The sequence below is a fragment of the Artemia franciscana genome, chromosome 3 (assembly GCF_032884065.1).
Source record: "Artemia franciscana chromosome 3, ASM3288406v1, whole genome shotgun sequence".
NCBI classification, from domain to species: Eukaryota; Metazoa; Arthropoda; class Branchiopoda; order Anostraca; family Artemiidae; genus Artemia; species Artemia franciscana.
This window is the reverse complement of record NC_088865.1, coordinates 35,554,571-35,574,203: the sequence shown is the minus strand read 5'-3', so window position 1 is coordinate 35,574,203 and position 19,633 is coordinate 35,554,571. Positions and strand designations below refer to the sequence as shown.

The 19,633-nt window shown below is 36.0% G+C and overlaps 2 protein-coding genes across 2 annotated transcripts in view; one reads left to right on the top strand and one right to left on the bottom strand.

Annotated features, from left to right (window-relative positions):
• Positions 1-1,943, bottom strand: part of LOC136025222 (histidine-rich glycoprotein-like) — an 83,838-nt gene extending 81,895 nt beyond the window's left edge. The window contains exon 1 of the mRNA XM_065701044.1: positions 1,758-1,943. The gene's annotated coding sequence lies outside the window, so the exon portion shown is untranslated. The remainder of the gene's footprint in view (positions 1-1,757) is intronic.
• The window catches only part of LOC136025221 (potassium voltage-gated channel subfamily KQT member 1-like), a 166,373-nt gene that overhangs the window by 51,037 nt on the left and 95,703 nt on the right, over positions 1-19,633 (top strand). The window lies entirely within an intron of this gene.

Below are 19,633 nucleotides of genomic sequence, written 5' to 3'. Positions count from 1 at the left end.
AGACAAGTATATGTGTTAAGCAATACCTTCAAAAATTATTTTAAATATATGTATTATTGTTTAATATCTTGGGATTTTTTCCAGCCTTGGGATTTCCACAAGTAAATCTTGTGCTATTGCCCAAATCTCAGTATGCAGCCATGTTCCAGACGTATTCCCCATACAAAATATAAAACATTATTATTTGTTTTGAATTACCTACCATCTGTGGTTACTGTTCTATATGAACTCTACACATCTCAAACAATGAATGTTTGGAAACCCAAAATTTCATAATTTCTTAGGAAGGATGGTTACAAATACGTGTTTATCTTATTTCTAGGAATAACCGTAACATTTCAGTGGCAGGAGAATATTGGAATAGTGCCAATATTAATTATTTTACAGCCAATTTTAAGTAATTAAAGATATTTCTCCACAGTAGAGGCCGATTCCGGCCGTTTTTTGACGTAATGCAAGAATTTGAACCGGATTGAAATATTACCAAGAATTGTTTTTATGTAGCCAATAGGTCTAGCACCGTCGAAAAGCCAAGTTTTTGTCCTCCCAGCCATGTCATTTCACAGCTCACAGTTTTTTCAGCCTCTAGTATATTTTGAAGGTCTGCTATAACAAGTTTGCAACCAGAAAGCTGAAAATTCTCCTTAGTCAATGTGAAACCACTGCGGTTAGTCTATACATTGGTGCTTGTTTGTGGTCAAAGAATGTTACAACATCAATGTATTTAACCCCAAAAAGTTGTATTCGCTATCACTAGCGACACATTGTATAAAAACAAACAACATATTTTGGAAACTGTAATCTAAGCATGTCCATCACAAAAAAACATATAATTTTAACTTCAATAGGCATTCATTTTTTGAGTTTTGTCATTTTTGTATGATGCACATACATCTTTGATGAAAGAAATTACTTTAATGATAGAAACTAAAAGTTTTTTTTCTTGTTAATCACTTACACACCAGTCAATCAAAATTAGATTTTTAATAGATATTTATGTCAATGTGGGTAAATTAATTCACAATTTTATTAGGTATTACTTATATGCTGGGATAAACAACCGCTTTTCGAACGAAACTACATAGAGTAGGAAACTACTTTCTGGAAATATTCTAGTTTTAAGAATTGATGCCTGAGATTATTCCCAAAGTTTTATTTAAATTTCTCACCTAATTTCTTAGAAATATTAAAGAAAGTTCAAAATTATTTACCCAAACTACTATGCAATTGCCTGCCAAAACTTTTTTATGGATTTAGGATACGTAATATTTAAAAAAGTGACCTTATTAAAAATTTTAGGTAACTACTGTACCGTAGGGTAAATAATGAATTTCCCAAAAAAGTTTAGCCTGCTTAATATTTCAAAGAAAGAAGTTTTAGAAATTCCTAAATCTCTTTGAAAGCTTTTTGAGCTTTGTTCTAAAATATTAACGTTATTTTGTCCACAAGGTCACAGTCCATCCTACGTAGCATTGTTCAAAATGTGATTGTTTACACTTACTCTGAAATTAACCATTAACATTTTGAATTAAATTACCCACACCGACACACATAGGACCTGCAGAATAATTCAGCAAATCAAATCAAGCCCTTCCTTCTAGATATTCCATATTCTGCTTACCTACCCCTATGTTCGGCCATTAATAGGAGCATTTGTTCCTAAACATATCTACAATAAGATACACTTTCATTAGAAAAGGGAGATTAAAAAGTATAAGAAATGGCAGAGAAAGGAACGAAAAATAATTGTTACTTACCCAAAAATCAGAATTCCGTGGTATTCGAGGTTTGAGTTTCAAATGCGCCGGTCCAGTTTCAGAAAGTGGTGACACCGGTGACTTTTTTGCTATACATTTGGTTCAAAACGGTAAGACAAATAGTATGTTATGTGAATAAGACTAGTGGACCATATTCCTTTAATGTCTATACCATATATTAAGCTCAAATGCGCTTGAAAAACCTGATCCAGAAATACATTGATGTTGACACCAATTTCAGTACAAAAAGTCCAGCTAGCAACTTCCATGTCCTATTTACATTCATGTAAACCAATAGTAAGTTTTGCGACGCAAAATGCAAGTATCTCTATAAGAAATGTATTTTTAATTTAGAATTCCATAATGTGAATACTACAGTTTCTTTCCCTTAACAACTTCTACATCCTGAGAAACTGCTTTGCAAACGCTTGTAAACATATCCGTTAAAAATTAAGATTATAGCTAAGAGCGTGACTAATAAGTTCTCTTGCTTTTTATTATGATTTCCTAGGTCACAAAAAAATTCCATTTTCTCTTAGTTATACTCATTATTCTATCCCCTGCTAGCTCCCTTTTGGGATTTAGAAAGCCTTCTAAGCTCAGTAGCCCTAATTTAAGAGAGAATGATTTTCCAGTCGAATTCTCCCAAGAGGAGAAAAAGCATTATCGCTCTAGCAATATTCCCTCTCAGCAGCAACAGGTGGTAGGAATAAAAGAGTTCCCAGGAGGTTCTTTATTCTAAAAAAGAAACGGAATTTAAAAGCTTTATTTAGGATTCTCTTTTTAAGGATATTCTAAAATGCAAGTTTCTAACTTCCTTTAGTGTTAATTATTTAGATTATTTCTATTGATTCCTCTGCATATAGCTATGAAGAAATTGTCCTATAATAGTTGTGTAGTTTATCCTTTTTGGAGTGGGAGGGTGGGGTTTGCATCTTGAAGAGAATTGAGACAAATTAGTGAAAAAATACGGACTCTACAGCTTTTATTATATTGACAAGCTTGGCCCTACTCATTCCGAAATTTCCATCTTCCCTCCGCTCTCCCAATATGGGGTTTTCCCTGTGTCTGGATAAATAATCGTTGCCTAAATAGGTCCAGTTGATACACTGAAAGTAAATAAAATTCTCCAAGCTAAAACAGCTGAAAATAAAACGCTATAATCTTTTTTTAATTTTCAGGCACGTATATGTGAGTTTACTTGAGGATGGAAAGGGCAAACTAAGCAAAGAAAAATAACACACACACAGAAAATATGCAAACTAAAAAATTATAGAGGTACATTATCAAACAGTTCGTGGTAACTAACTGTAGTAAGGAGCGACCTGGCTCAATAGTAAACAAAAACTCTAAAAGATGGAATTTTGATACAAATAGTTAAATCAAAAGAATTGCATTTTGTGCTTATTTTAAATATGTAGGTGTTATCAAGTTTAGTCTTACCCATCAAAAGTTACGAGCCTGAGAAAATTTGTGTTATTTTAGAAAATAGGGGGAAACACCCCTTAGAAGTCATAGAGTCTTAACGAAAATCACACCGTCAGATTTAACGTATCAGAGAACCCTACTTTAGAACTTTTAAGCTCATATCTACAAAAATGTGGAATTCTGCCATTTTTTGCCAGAAAACAGATCACGAATGCGTGTTCGTTTTTTGTTGTTCTTTTTTTCCCAGGGCGATCGTACGCTTTAATGTCACTCCTTACTTGCAGTTAAAGAACTTATTTTTTATTTAGTTTCTGAACGTTTTTGAATTGATGCATGTTTTGATTTTGGCTCACCGCACATGAACAATTCAAATGAAATTTGCATATTAATTTTTTTTGGGTAAATGGTCTTCTCATAGTTTTAATAAGACGATTTTGATAAAAAAAAGGGGGTGGGGAAGGAGGTCTAGTTGCCCTCTAATTTTAGGTTACTTAAAAAGGGAACTATAAATTTTTTCTACGAACATTTTTATTAGTTATAAATATACGTTACTTACGAATTAACTTACTCAACGAACTTCTATATCTGTATATTTTTAATACGTATATGAGGGGGCTCACCCCCTCGTCAATACCTTGCTCTTTATGCTAAAGCTTGAATTTTGTCCCAATTCTTTAATAATGACTCCTGAATCACAAAGGCCATAGAATAAATAGTTGAAATTGCTAAAAGTACTTCAGCGTAAAGAGCGAGGTATTGTGGTGAAGACGAACCCCCTTATAAACGTAATAATCCCATTTTTTAAAATAATGCGAGAAAATAATAGGGCCCCTTCATGGAAATTTTCTTCCCTCATGATAAATTCCTCCATGGAAAGATTCTTCCACGTAATCCCCTCCCCCGACCAAAACCCCCCTCAACGCGAAAAAGTCCCCCTGAAAACGTCTGTACGCTTCCCAATAACCATTGCTATAGGTTAACAATGGCCAAATTTTGCAACTTGCAGCCCCTCCCCCGGGGACGTTGGAGGATTAAGTCTTCCCAAAAGACATAATTATTAGGTTTTCTACTATGCTGAACATAATGGCTATCTCAAAATTTTTATCCGGTGACTTTGGGAAAAAATGAGCGTGGGAGTAAAGTTTTTTATCGTTTTGAAAAGTAGAGTTGTGAGAAAGAGTCAAACTTAAGCGTATATATATATATATATATATATATATATATATATATATATATATATATATATATATATATATATATATATATATATATATATATATATATATATATATATATATGTTGCATATAAATAGATTGTCAGGTTTACTGACTCTTGAACATGCAACATATAATTGTCCATGGGAAAAACAATCCGTATTCAGATCTATACCTCATTATTCTAATGATGTGTCCCTGTGTCCCGGTCGTCATTTATATTCCCTGTGTCCCGGTCGTCATTTGTGTCCCGGTGTCCCAGTTTGTAATTTCTCTTTGAGTGTCCCGGTCGTCATTTATATTCCCTGTGTCTCGGTGTCCTGGTCGTCATTTGTGTCCCGTTGTCCCGGTCTCTAATTTCTATTCGAACAATCCCTGTGTCCCGGTCGTCATTTATATATCCCGCCTGTGCCCCCGGCGTCCCCGTTGTAGTTGTGTCCCTGTGTACCGGTCGTCATCCGGTCGTCATTTGTGTCCCGGTGTCCCGGCATGTAATTTCATCAGTTGACAAACATGACGTCAGTCGACAAACAACTTCATGACGCATACAGCTCAATCCTTATAATGACGTCAGTCGAAAAACATGACGTCAGTCGACACACAAACAAGACGTCACTCGACACACACACACACACACACACACAGACAACTTAGTTTTATATAAATAGAAGATAGATAGATAGATAGATAGATAAGTTGTCTGTGTGTCTGTGTGACGAGTGACGTCATGTTTGTGTGTCAACTGACGTCATGTTTTCGACTGACGAAATTACAGACCGGGACATCGGGACACAAATGACGACCGGGACACCGGGACATAGGGAATATAAATGACGACCAGGACACTCAAAGAGAAAGCGACCGGGACACAAGGAATGCTCGATTAGCAATCACCATCAACAAAGCACCGGGACACAAATGACGATCGGGACACAGGGAGTATAAATGACGACCTGGACATAAGTAAAAAAAAAAAAACTAAAAAAACTAAAAAAAGGTAAAAACTACAAAAAAAATAAAAAGAAAAAAAACTAAAAACTAATAAAAAAACTAAAAAAGCTAAAAATCTTAAAAAGAAAAAAAAAGAAAAAAGGAAAAAAACTGAAAAATAAAGGAGAAAAACAAAACTAAAAAAACAAAAATAAAAAAACTAAAAATGTAAAAACTACAAAAAAACTAAAAAAAAAGTAAAAACCAAAAAAAAACTAAAAAGAAAAAAAAGGGGAAATACACAAAAAATTATTTCATCATATACCAATTCAAAAACAAATATATATACAGACCGGGACACCGGGAGACAAATGACGACCGGGACACAGGGAATATAAATGACGACCGGGACACAGGGACACAACTACAACGGGGACGCCGGGGGGCACAGGGGGATATATAAATGACGACGGGGACACAGGGAATGTTCGATTAGCAATCACCATCAACAAAGCTCAAGGGCAATCATTAGAATAATGAGGTATAGATCCGAATACAGATTGTTTTTCCCATGGACAATTATATGTTGCATGCTCAAGAGTCGGTAAACCTGACAATCTATTTATATGCACAGACAATGGGACACCCAAGAATGTTGTATATTCGCAAGTTTTACGTAGTTAAATATATATATATATATATATATATATATATATATATATATATATATATATATATATATATATATATATATATATATATACATATATATATATATATATATATATATATATATATATATATATATATATATATATATATATATATATATATATATATATATATATATATATATATATATATATATATCTATATTCACAGGTGGGACACAGGGACACAACTACAATGGCGCGTAACTAATATGGCGTGTCACGACTTACGCGCGCAGGGGGGCTTGGGGGGCTTGGGGATAGTTGAAAGTATATATCTATATATATAAAAATAAGTTGTCTGTCTGTGGATGTGTGGATGGATGTGTGGATGGATGTGTCAGGTGACGTCACCTGAAAAAACTGGATTAGGTGACGTCAAAACTGAAAAAACTAAAAAAAGGCAAAAACTACAAAAAAAACTAAAAACTAATAAAAAAAATAAAAAAGCTAAAAAACTATAAAGGTAAAAACCAATAAAAAACTAAAAAAAAAACTGAAAAAACTAAAAAAAGGCAAAAACTACAAAAAAAAACTAAAAACTAATAAAAAAAGTAAAAAAGCTAAAAAACTAAAAAAACTAAAAAAACTAAAAAAAGGTAAAAAACTAAAAAAAATAAAAAATAAAAAAAAACTAAAAAAAAGGAAAAAACTGAAAAATAAGCTAAAATAAAGGTAAAAACCAATAAAAAACTAAAAAAAAAAAATGAAAAAACTAATAAATGACGACACTCAAAGAGAAAGCGACCAGGACAAAAAACTAAAAAAAAAGGCAAAAACTACAAAAAAACTAAAAACTAATAAAAAAAATAAAAAAGCTAAAAAACTAAAAAAACTAAAAAAAGGTAAAAAACTAAAAAAACTAAAAACTAAAAAAAAACTAAAAAAGGTAAAAACTAAAAGAACTAAAAAAGAAAAAAATAAATGACGACACTCAAAGAGAAAGCGACCAGGACAAAAGGAATGTTCGATTAGCAATCAACAAAGCACCGGGACACAGGGAGTATAAATGACGACCAGGACACAAGTAAAAAAAAAAATTAACAAAACTAAAAAGAAGGTAAAAACTACAAAAAAACTAAAAAGAAAAAAAAACTAAAAACTAATAAAAAAACTAAAAAATCTAAAAATCTAAATAAACTAAAAAAGAAAAAAAAAGGAAAAAAATAAAGGAGAAAAACAAAACTAAAAAACGAATGTATATACAGACCGGTACACCGGGATACAAATGACGACCGGGACACAGGGAATATAAATAACGACCGGGACACAGGGACACAACTACAACGGGGACACCGGGGGAAACAGGGGGATATAAATGACGACCGGGACAAAAAAACTAAAAAGAAATAAAAACTAAAAACTAATAAAAAATACTAAAAAATCTAAAAATCTAAATAAGCTAAAAAAGAAAAAAAAAGGAAAAAAATAAAGGAGAAAAACAAAACTAAAAAACGAATGTATATACAGACCGGGACACCGGGATACAAATGATGACCGGGACCCGGGACACAGGGAATATAAATGACGACCGGGACACAGGGACACAACTACAACGGGGACACCGGGGGAAACAGGGGGATAACCTGACAATCTATTTATATGCAAAGACAATGGGACAGCAAAGAATGTTGTATATTCGCAAGTTTTACGTAGTTAAAACCATATATATATATATATATATCTATATTCACAGGTGGGACATAGGGACACAACTACAATGGCGCGTAACTATTATGGCGCGTAACGACTTACGCGCGCGGGGGGGCTTGGGGGGGGCGCGAAGCGCCCCCACCAACTAGGTGTTGGGGTGGCGCGAAGCGCCACCCCAACAGCTAGTATATATATATATATATATATATATGCATGGTTACTACTATTATTTTTTTTACAAGGGTTGATCGTGTGTAACCATTGTCCCTATAAGATCGGAATTTAGTCCATTTGAACAGAAATTAGAAGTTGTAGCGCTCTTTTTATGTGACTAAAAAGATTGGAGGACAACTAGTACCCCTCCCATCCCCGTGTTTCCCCAATGTCATCTGATCATAATTTTGAGATCACCATTTTGTTAAGTATAGTTGAAAGGTTCGATAACTATGTCTCTGGGGATGATATGAACCCCCACGGCCCCTGGGGAAAGAGCTGTAAGCTATCAAATTTGACCTGTCTTTACATTAGTATTTTTTATTGGGAAAATAGATAGACATTTGGGGGAGGGGGGTTTCTGAGGTTAAAATTTTTCAGGGGTAGACTTCTCTGTAGGGAAGGTTGTTTCTTGGAATGAAGTCTCAGGGGAAATATTACACGGGGGGGGGTCTAGAATTCTTATACGAAATTCTTTTTATTTGTCTTACTTTTTCTTTGGCGACTCAATTTTACATGCACAAAAGTTTCGGAGGAAATGTTGGAGGGAAATTTTCAGTGGTGTCGGAATCGTCAGGGGAATTTTTTCATGAAGCAGGGTGGGATTTTCTGCAGGTAAATCCTTCACGGGGGAATTTTCCGTGGTATAAAATTTCCATCGGGAGGGGGAGGGAGATTCCCGGAAAAAATTTCCACTAAGAGGGATTTCCGCGAGGTATTAAAAGAAGATCAGAAATTAAAAATGAATCTGTTTTATCAAATGAAAGTAGGCAAAAAGAATTTCCCAGGCAGAATTGTCCACGGAAAATTTTCCAGGGATAATTTTCAGCAAGGATGGAATCGTCCAGAGGGGGGGGGGGCATTTTACGTGGGAGGATATTTCCATGGAGGGAATTTTTGTGGAAGAATTTTCAGTGGATGTGGGAGACGGATATCCCAGAATTTTCGAAAAATGATTTGAATTAAATAAAAAAATCAAGTGAATGTAATTCAATTGAAATTCAGGAACAACATTAAAACTTAAAACGAACAGAAATTATTCTATATATGAGAGAAGCATCCCCCACCTCAATACCTCGCTTTTTCTACCAAAGTTAGACTTTTTGTCCAGACTCTTTCAGAACAACTCCTGAAACACAATGACCGTTTAGTTAGAATTAAATAAAAAAAAACGAGTTTTTTTAACTGAAAGTAAGGAGCGACATTAAAACTTAAAACGCACAGAAATTACTTCGTATATGAAAGAGGCTGCTTCCTCATCAACGCCCCGCTCTTTACGCTAAAGTTTGACTCTTTCTCTCAATTCTTCTTTTTAAAACAGTAAAAAACTTTAGCGTAAAGAGCGGGGCGTTGATGAGGAAGCAGCCTCTTTCATATACGAAGAAATTTCTGTGCGTTTTAAGTTTTAATGTCGCTCCTTACTTTCAGTTAAAAAAACTCGTTTTTTTTATTTAATTTCTGAACGTTTTTGAATCAATGCATGTTTTGATTTTGGCTCTCCGCAGAGGAATAATCAAAACGAAATTTGCATATTTTTGGGGGGGGGGGGGCTAAATGGCTTTCTCATAATTTTGATCGAATGATTTTGAGAAAAAAAGAGCGGGGGCGAAGCCTAGTTGCCCTCCGATTTTTTGGTTAATTAAAAAGGCAACTAGAACTTTTAATTTTTTACGAATCTTTTTATTGGTAAAAGATTTACGTAACTTATAAATTAGCTTACGTAAAGAACTTTTATATTCTCATGTTTTTATTACATATATTAGGGGATTCGCCCCATCGTCAGTACCTCGCTCTTTACACTAAAGCTTCAATTTTATCCCAATTCATTAAGAATGACCCCTGAATCACAAAAGCCGTAGAATAAATACTTGAAATTACTAAAAATACTTTAGCGTAAAGAGCTAGGTATCATAAGGAGGTGAACCCCTTATATGGGTAATAATTTCTGTTTGTTTTAAGTTTTATTGCTGTTCCTTACTTCCAGCTGAAAAAGCTTTTTCACATTTATTTTTTAATTTTTTTTTAAATAATGCTAGTAAATCCTGCTCTCCCTTCATGGAAGTTTTCTTCTCCCATGACAAATTCTCGATGGAAAGTTCTCCCAGCATATCCCCCTCTTCTCAACCCCTCCCCCCAACCAAAAAAAAACCTCCTGAAAACGCCTGTATACTTCCATATAACCATTACTATATGTAAGCACAGGTCAAAGTTTGTAACTTGTTGCCCCTCCCACGGGGACTGTGGGGGAGTAAGTCGTCCCCAAAGACATAGTTACATGGTTTTTCGACTACGCTGAATAAAATGACTATCTCAGAATTTTGATCTGTTGACTTTGGGAAAATAATTAGCGTGGGAGGGGGCTTAGGTGCCCTCCAATTTTTTTGGTCACTTAAAAAGGGCACTAGAACTTTTCATTTCCGTTAGAATGAGCCCTCTTACAACATTCTAGGACAACTGGGTCGATACGATCACCCCTGGGGAAAAAAAACAACAAAAAAACAAATAAACACGCATCCGTGATCTGCCTTCTGGCAAAAAATGCAAAATTCCACATTTTTGTAGATAGGAGCTTGAAACTTCTACAATAGGGTTCTCTGATACGCTGAATCTGATGGTGTGATTTTCGTTAAGATTCTATGACTTTTAAGGGGTGTTTTCCCCTATTTTCTAAAATAACGCAAATTTTCTCAGGCTCGTAACTTTTGATGGGTAAGACTAAACTTGATGAAACTTATATATTTAAAACCAGCATTAAAATGCGATTCTTTTGATATAGCTATTGGTATCAAAATTCCATTTTTTAGAGTTTTGGTTACTATTGAGCCGGGTCGCTCCTTACTACAGTTCGTTACCACGAACTGTTTGATAAGAAGCTTTTCTAAAAGTAGGCAACTACAAAATTTTAGCGTGAAAAGCAAGGTATTGAGGAGGGGGCAGCTCCCCTCATATATGCAACAATTTAAATTCGTTTTAAGTTTTAAGGTTGTTCCTTACTTTCAGTTGAAAAGACTCGTTTTTATATTTAATAATATAAAGAGTTAATGCAATGATACAGATCTTTTCATTGACGAATAATCTGATTGGCCATATAGTCGTCGAAAAAAGAAAATATTTTTTTCTTCTTAAACTTGAATTTTATTCACAAGAGTGAAAACTAAATAAATCAGATTTAAAATGACTGTTCAGAAAGCTTCATTATTTGAAACCCTCTGCATTAATATAATATTCAGGTAAGTAACTGAAAAAAAGATGTCTTGCTTCTAGCCAGGATTATTCTTCCGTTAACACAAAGACACGTTCTATTTTTATCAACCTATATTACATAACGGATAGGTTTGTGACAATTGCCCCTTTGTCTCATAGTTGCACCCCATGATCTAAGGAACTTCATCAAAGGCGGATCTACAGTAAAATGTTGGGGAAGGGCAATGTAACAAGGGCACCAATAATTGACCACGGGTCCCTGTCCCCACCCCCTGGATATGCCAGTTAATTTCTGTGTTTTTATTTTATTTGGTTTTTTTTACCGTTTTTGTGATTTATTTATTTATGTAAAAAAAACTAATCTGAGACGACTCGAAAAATTTCATCATTATGACGACTTTTTTTTTATAAATAAGCTATCTCACAAAGCTGATGTAGGACAAAGCAGGTGTCGTTCCTAGACAAAAGGGCGTAACTCGCACTTTTTCGATATTGAGCTATAAGGAAGAAAAATTTCTAAGGGCCATTTTGAAGCTAGTAGAAAACATGTATCGAAATATTTCAGTTACGTAATCAGTAGCTGTCCCCAGTGATATGGAAGAAAAACTGAACCCACTATAAAAATAACTGACGATATAAAATTCTTCGGAAAAAAAAAATCTAACAAAAATTAAAAGACCCTTAGCTTTATCACTTCAGAAAAGTTCAGTGAAGACATTTTTAGAAAATATGTTAAAACGTTTATAGGGAACCGTCAATCTGGACTTGTCCCTGCTAAAGATAAGAACGGGGCCACATTTTGTGATAAGGAAAAAGATAAAGAGGGATGGGCTGACTATTCTGAGAATGTGCTAAACGTAACAAAGTTACATAAAGGATATAGAAAAGGATGATAAAGTTTATGACATTTTGGAAGTGAAGAAAGATTTCATTTGCAAGGAAGCGTTACTAACGGTGCTAAAAGAATAAAAAAAATAATAAGGTCCCAGGTGCTGAGGGTGTTATAAATGAGTTTTTTTTTTAATATGTCGGAAGTGAAGGTAGCAATAAATGACTGAAGATTATGAAAATGATTTTTGAAAAGTAGAGGTACCTCACGATTTTAGGAAAATTTTAACTGTGCTATAACGAAATGATAAGAGGGAGTGGGGTAATTTTAGAGACATAAGCAGGAAGCAAGTTACTTAGTCTGATGGTATTTTTAGAATTAGAGATGCTGTAGATAAGGTTTTATGAGAAGAACATTGAGGTTTTAGGAAGGAGAGAAGATGCATCAACCAAATTTTCACTCTTAGGTTAATAATGGAGAAATACCTGGGTCATGAAACCCTTACAGTCATAAATTTTATTGACTATGAGCAAGCTTTTGATTCAGCTGATAAAAGAGCTTTATCAAAGGTCCTATGCTTGCACGGTATACCAGAAAAATGCATTAAAGCTATTCGTGTTATATACAAAAATAATACTGCTGTGGTAAAGGTAGGAAATGAGTTTTATAGCTTTTTTTATCGGGAGCTAAGCAGGTTGTGTTATATTCCTATTCATATGGATAGTTTTGATGGGAGTGTGTGTTATGGAGATTAGCAATGGCAATCGAAGAACATAGACGCAATTGGAGAAGTATAAGTCTCCTAAAGTTAGAATACACTGATAATTTGAGCTGAAATGTTAGATAAAATGTTATAAAAATAAATTTAGCTTTGAAGGTTTTGAGCAGAGGCGCCATTTGGGCCAAATCTTAGGGTGGGCATGAACTCCATCTCAACCCCCCCCCCGCTTCACTTGGTGTCACGAAATGAAAAATGCAGGTTTTGGCAGCACATCGATCGAATAATCTAAGTAAAAACGCATTTTCAGCACCCGTGTGTGTTGCATGGAAATGTACTGTAACCGAATGTGGAACTCAGCCACACTTACCTCTAAGATTAATTATAACAACGAAGATTAGAATCAACGGGGATAAGTGATTAAACTGAAAGTGGAAAATTCAACCAGACCACAGGCTGGCCTTCCTTAGCGAGAAACGTTCTAATTTAAGTAAACAATACGTTTGTGAAAGTAATCTTCATTTTTATGCTGAGGTTTGTAACCAAAATCTTAGTTTTTCTTCAGCATAAATCTTTCAGAATATATTTACAAAAAGGAAAAACATAACAAGCGAAAAAAATATTGCAACACTCAAGGTAACAAGGAAAACCAACGAGGTTTCATCTTTGCAAAATCGTCAACAAGCTGGTCGTAGTTCAAATTTTTTACTAAATCCTTCTCTGCAAACATCAAAAGGATGTGACCGAGACGATCATCTCCTGTTGCAAACCGCAGGTAGTTTTTCACCATTTCTAACCTAGAAAACAAACGCTCATTGCTCGCTGTTGTCACAGGAAGGGTGGCAGCAATACGAAGTACTTACTTCTGAGTAAGCCACTGGTAATGCCTGAAGATGGTCGACAATGTCTAGGAAGTTTTCCGGCTTTTTCTCCTCATCGAGCAAGAAACGCTTGGCAATACCAGCTTGAGATTCGAGAAGAATGTCTTCGATATCCAGCTCGCCGTAAAGAGCAGAGAAACGCTTGAGCCACTCCGTGTCCATAAACTTGATCAAGCTTGGATCCAAGGCTTCGAGTGTGCTCAGCACTGGCAAGTTATCTGTGAACCTTCTGTCAAATTCGGCTAGTAGACGGTCGAAAGTCTCGGAGTACTCACGCTTCATTTCATCTGCCAAAGTAGTGGTCCGATTTCCAGATTGGATGAAGTTCTTTCCTAGCATCGAAGTTGTCACAAATTATTTCAGATGCTTGGTAATCTTTAGAGTTCTATATTTAACAAACTAAAAAGTTAATATGCTCAATGGTGTAAAGTCTTCTACTTCTCTCTGTGCTCTCGTCTTTAGAGTCTTATGGTAGCGTTAGCCTACAATCTGGGGTTCGACTGGTAGAGGATGTCGAGCGTCTCTATCTTTCATAAGGTTTATGTGTCGAGTATAAAAATGCTTGTTTACACACATGATACAGTAAATGTACATAAGACGAGGAGAAAAACAGAATAAGAACTGACTCGAGTAATCTATCGTCAGGTAATTACGCACTTTGGTTAATAGGCGTACAGTAATTTCAAATCAATTGGACAGAATGGATTATGTTGAATATAATTAATTATTATGGCCAGCAAAGGGCCGTTTGTGGTGGAAGCTTGGGCTCCCCTGGAAAATCTTGGGTGGGCATTTGCCCACCTTTGACCCCCCCCCGCCAAATGGTGCCTCTGGTTCTAAGGATTTAGGATTCAAAAGTAGGTCTGTAAATTAACGTTAAGAACACCAAGTTGCTAAGACTAGGAATAAGTGAATGTTTAAAGGTGATGTTGGGTAGCCAGAAGCTCGATCAAGTGGACAGCTTCACTTACCTAGGCAGTATTATTAGTAAAGACGGTTGGTGCAGTGAAAATTTAAAAATAGATTAGCCAAGGCCCAGTTGTTTTTACTCAGTTAAAAAAAAGCTTGGGAAAATCGGAAAATAAGACTGCAAACCAAGAATAGAATATTGAAAGCTACAGTGATGACAGGGGTCGACTATAGTTCTGGAGCGTGGGTGCTCCATAAGAAGGAGAAAGATGTCTTAGATGTTTTCCGTAGAAATTATCTACGGAATGTTTTGAGGACCCAACGGACTGACCGTATCTAAAACAGTAAGCTGTACCGAAAATGTGGTTCCATTGCATCTGAACCAACGGGTAACTGAACCTTCGTGAAACTGAGCCCTCGTGCAATTGAACCTCATTTAGCTGAACGCTCGTGCAACTGAACTCCAGTGCAACTAAACCTCGGTGCAACTGAACCCCAGTTTAACTAAACCTCCGTGCAATTGAACCTCCTTACAACTGGACCTCCGTACAACTGGATCCCCGTGCAACTGAACCCTCTTGTAACCAAATCCTCTTGCAACTGAACCACCGTACTCAGTTTTTAAGTACTCTACAAATATGAGGCAATATCATTAGGTAAAACACAAGTTAGAATCTTTACATGGTCAACTTTGCTGGATTTTTTTTTTATTTTTAAAGTCATAATAAGATGATCGATAAAAAAAAGCTCTGTTTTGTTGACACAAAAGCAAAGAAAATCTAACGTCACAAACCATTAAGACCAGATTTGTTCCTCCTTTCTTATGTATGTTAATGGGAGTTACCTTCTCCCTGGAAACCCCCGTGGGAGAATCTCCCACGGCTAGTTGATTTCCTATCACTTTTGACTTATAAAAAAGGACTAGAACTCTCAATTTCTGATCGACAACTCCCAGAAATCAAGAGGGGTTAAATATCCATTTTTCATTTTGATACGTTTTTTAAATTTCTCCCCCCCCAAAAAAAAACAACGAAATATTTAAAGAAGGAGGGAGGGGCATCTCCCTCTCTCTCTCTAACTAGCAAAAAATATTTTAGGTCTATACAAGTTTCACATTCTTTGGTAAATTCCCTGTCGTTTTACAATTCCAAACGTTTGCATATAAGGCCTTTAAACATGTACAGTGGGGTTCTATGGATTATTTTGTAGTTAGGGAGGGAGGAAAATGCCACTAAAGGTGCATTTTAGTACCAAAACATCATAATTATCAATGAGCCTTAAGATAAATACAGAATTAGATCTAAGGGAGAGATGAGGGCAGAGTGGAGGTAGAAATTGATATATAATCCCGAAGTCCGTATCTAGGACTTTTGTTTGGGGATTGTATTTCAGGGGGGGGGGGATTTGAAATATATTAAAAATGTGAGACTGATATTTAATCCCTCTTGATTTTTGGTAATATTTCTAGTCTACGCTGTTATTATAAAAGTAAAGAGTAACACTAAACCCGAAAATGAGTAGAATTTATTCCTTATAGGAGGAGGACTGCCCCTTCATCATCCCCGCCTCCTCCTTATGGCTATAGACACTTTTGAAGATGCTCATTTGATCAGAAATTGAGAGTTCTACTTCTTTTTTATAAATCAAAAATGATTGGAAACCCACCAGCCAGGGGGCAGAGCTCCAGGGGTTATTTTCCAAGGGGAGTATTTTCAAGCGCACGGGGGGTATTTTTCAGGAGAGGTATTTTCTGTTTTTGTCGGGGTGCATTTCCAGAAGGTTAAATGCCAGGACCCGTAGATAGGGTGAAAGGAACCCCCATTAACAGACGTAAAAAAAGGAGAAAAAAACTGGCTGTATTGTTTTTGACGTTGGATTTTCTTTGTTTTTGTGACAACAAAACATAACTTTCTTATGAATCATCTTGACGGCGTTGATGTCAGGACTTTAAACAAACAATTCTAACAAGGTTGAACAAGTAAAGATTCTAACTCGTCATACCTACCGATATCGCCTCGTATCTGTAGAATACTGAAGAAGTGAGTAGAAAACAGTGAGTCAGCTGCATGAAGACTCAGTTATACGAGGGTCAAGTCGCACGGGGGCTCAGTTGCACGGGGGCTCTGTAGCACGATGGTGCAGTTTCACGGGGGTTTGGTTGTACGGGGGTTCAGTTATAAGAGGTTTCAGTTACACAAAGGTTCAGTTTTACGAGGGTTCAGTTGAACAGGGGCTCAGTTATAGGGGGGGTTAGTTTCATGGGGGTTCAGTTGCGCGGTCTTTCAGTTACAGGCGTCCAGTTGCTTGGGGTTCAGCTGCTTGGGTTTAAGTTACACGGTGGTTCAGTTAGGTTACACCTGCGCCAAAAACTTGAAAGGTTGAGATGGCTAAGACATTTTCTGCAGCTGAATGATGGCAAGTAGCCAAAGATCGTCCATATCGGACTATTATTTAGGGACAAACAAAATCATGGCGTCCCTAAATGGTATAGTAGGATGTAGTAAGGAAAGATTTAAGAGAAATAGGAACTTCATGAGAGGCTGTAAAGAGGGAGGGTTTGAGTAGCTAGGGACGGAGGAGGAGCAAGCATAGCTGTGTTGGTACACACGGCCATATGTGTTAGCCGTGTGTGAGCTGGGTAGCGTAGTTCAAATAGTTTGGAGCTGCGGTTAGTTTTTAGTAGTAGTAGTAATAGTGGTTGTAATAGTAGTAATAGTAGTAGTAGTAGTAGCAGTAGTGGTAGTAAGTAAAAACTTGTGTGCTTACTACATAGATTATTGAAAATAATCTATGATATATTGGTCAAATAGATATCGGTATAATCTATTGGGTTAGCAGCTTTTATAAGCGTGGCTGCACAGGCAAGAATATCAAAAGCACATTTAACGTCATGGATGGCAAAGACAAAGATTTTTCCAGAAGAAGCAGCATCGATCAAAATGTTTGTGACTTTAGTCAGGACATCGGTACTTTTTTATCCCTGCTTACAGTCAAACTGAGGTCGAGGGGTATAAAACTATTCTTCAAGTTCTCTCTAGAAAAAAAAAAAAAAAAAAAAAAAAAAAAAAAAAAAAAAAAAAAAAAAAAAAAACATCGGATCGAAGAGCTTGATATGGGACGTAGCAACAGTGGTTGGACAAAGTCTTGAGTATTGGAGTTCGGGTATTCCTTTTTTGAAGTGGAAGTGAGATCTTCAATTCAGGAGGAAAAGGGAACCATACCCTGGGTGAGTATTATCTGCATTAGAGAGGAGAAATTCGTTGCATGAAGTTTGCCGCTGTGTTTCAGATGAATTGCCTAACTCTATCAGCGCAAGATGAGAACTTCTTTTTTGGCTTTGGAATAGCATTTCCTGCAGAACAAGTGCTAACAACAAAGTTAGCCTCCAGGTGAGAGGCCCGAAAAATATCTAGGGAGTATCCAAATGAACACTCTATTTTAGCTTTGGAATAGTATTTTCTGCAGAACAAGTGCTAACAACAAAGTTAGCCTCCAGGTGAGAGGCCCGAAAAATATCTAGGGCGTATCCAAATGAACACTCTATGAAGGGATCAGGAGCGGAGAACCAGGATTCATAATACCCATAATTCTTTTTTTCACGATTTTCAGCCACAGATGCTGCATAAGAGGCAATCAATGTAAGAAATAAAACTGAAAACCATATGTCTGATTTTGTTCTGTGTGTGCAGAGTACCATTGATAAGACTTTTACGATGCACAGCAAGAAGCTTCAACAACTTTCATTTTTTGAAAATCCTTGTACTATTGATAAGCCCAGAATTTGGAAGAACAAATTCTTCCCAAACAGAAAACCGGAGATTTGTTTGACTACATGAAGTCATAGGATCGTAGCATGTTGACCATCCAGGATTGATTATTTTTCGAACTCGATGCAAATATACTGCTTATTTTAATTTGCAAGATGTAGAGCCTGTCATATATCAGTAAAAAAAAAACCTTTCAACAAGTCTGATCCTCATTCCTAGATGACTCGACTAACTTTTCATGGAAATGAAAGGGCACGCAGATTTTTTTTTAGGATAGTGTCAACTGACTTAACGAAGAATTCGACCGATCACGACCATATTGATATCTTGAGGGAACAGATGAATTTCTTGACAGCCAAAAAAGTCACTAGAATTCAAGATGTAATCGGTAACTGCTCAGACAACTGATAATCAGCTAAACCATTTAAAATGTCACCTTTCAAATATTACAGCGTGTTCCAATTTTTATATTCCAGAAGATGTGTGGACTTGTGTAAAATCGCAAGTTTTGTGTAGCACAGATAAAAAATCCCCAAATAGACGTTTGACCAGTGTTGAATGCATGAGAATCGGGTTCAGAATCCTGACAAACTCAGTAAGATCACTAGTCATTCCGTAGAGTGAACAGAGTTGCCCAGTTTTATCAATACAAAATCCTAGTTCATCACATGAAGATGGAAATAACCGTCCTAAGCGTCAAACGTTCCACTGATTATAATCAGTGGGTGGATAAACATTATGAAAATACACAGAGAAGATTTCACAAACGTTAAGAGTCCATCAGAGAATGTACATATTGAGGTGCTTGGTAAGCACAGTGTAAGATTTATCATCAACTGACAATATGTTCAAGCGGTATTTGGTAAGAATATGTTCTTCGGGAGAAATCACACCGAACTTGGGTTGGAAGATATCTTACACTGTTCTAATTGTTGAACTCAAGGGTTTTGAAGTTTGTGATTTTCCGTACGCTTTGTGCTATAACTATGTAAACCAATAGTTTTATAATCAACACAAAAGGCATTCATAAGACACGGGAGATCGGATCTCAATTTACGATTAGCAGCATCGCGTTTGAGCTAGTGTATTATTCTTACAGTTTGTGCCGAGATTACCAGCCATTTGAAAGATAAAGCAGCTACGTGTTAAAAATAAAAACTCATCAATTTTAACGTGTTCCTATCCAACTTTCACTGAATCTCTAAGGAAGTGTTGAAAAATAGACTTGTGTGACTTGTCATGCAAGTCTATTTCAGTGGAGAGTGTGGCAAGTCCACATCAGGGGAGAGTGTGGCAAAGTCATATGCGTGACTTGCCACACCGAACAGTTTTAGTAGTTTCATAGATTACTAGTTTCAGAGGCGATTCGTCAACGTTATCTGGAGTTTCCATAAACGCGGCAACGATTCAGAACACTTC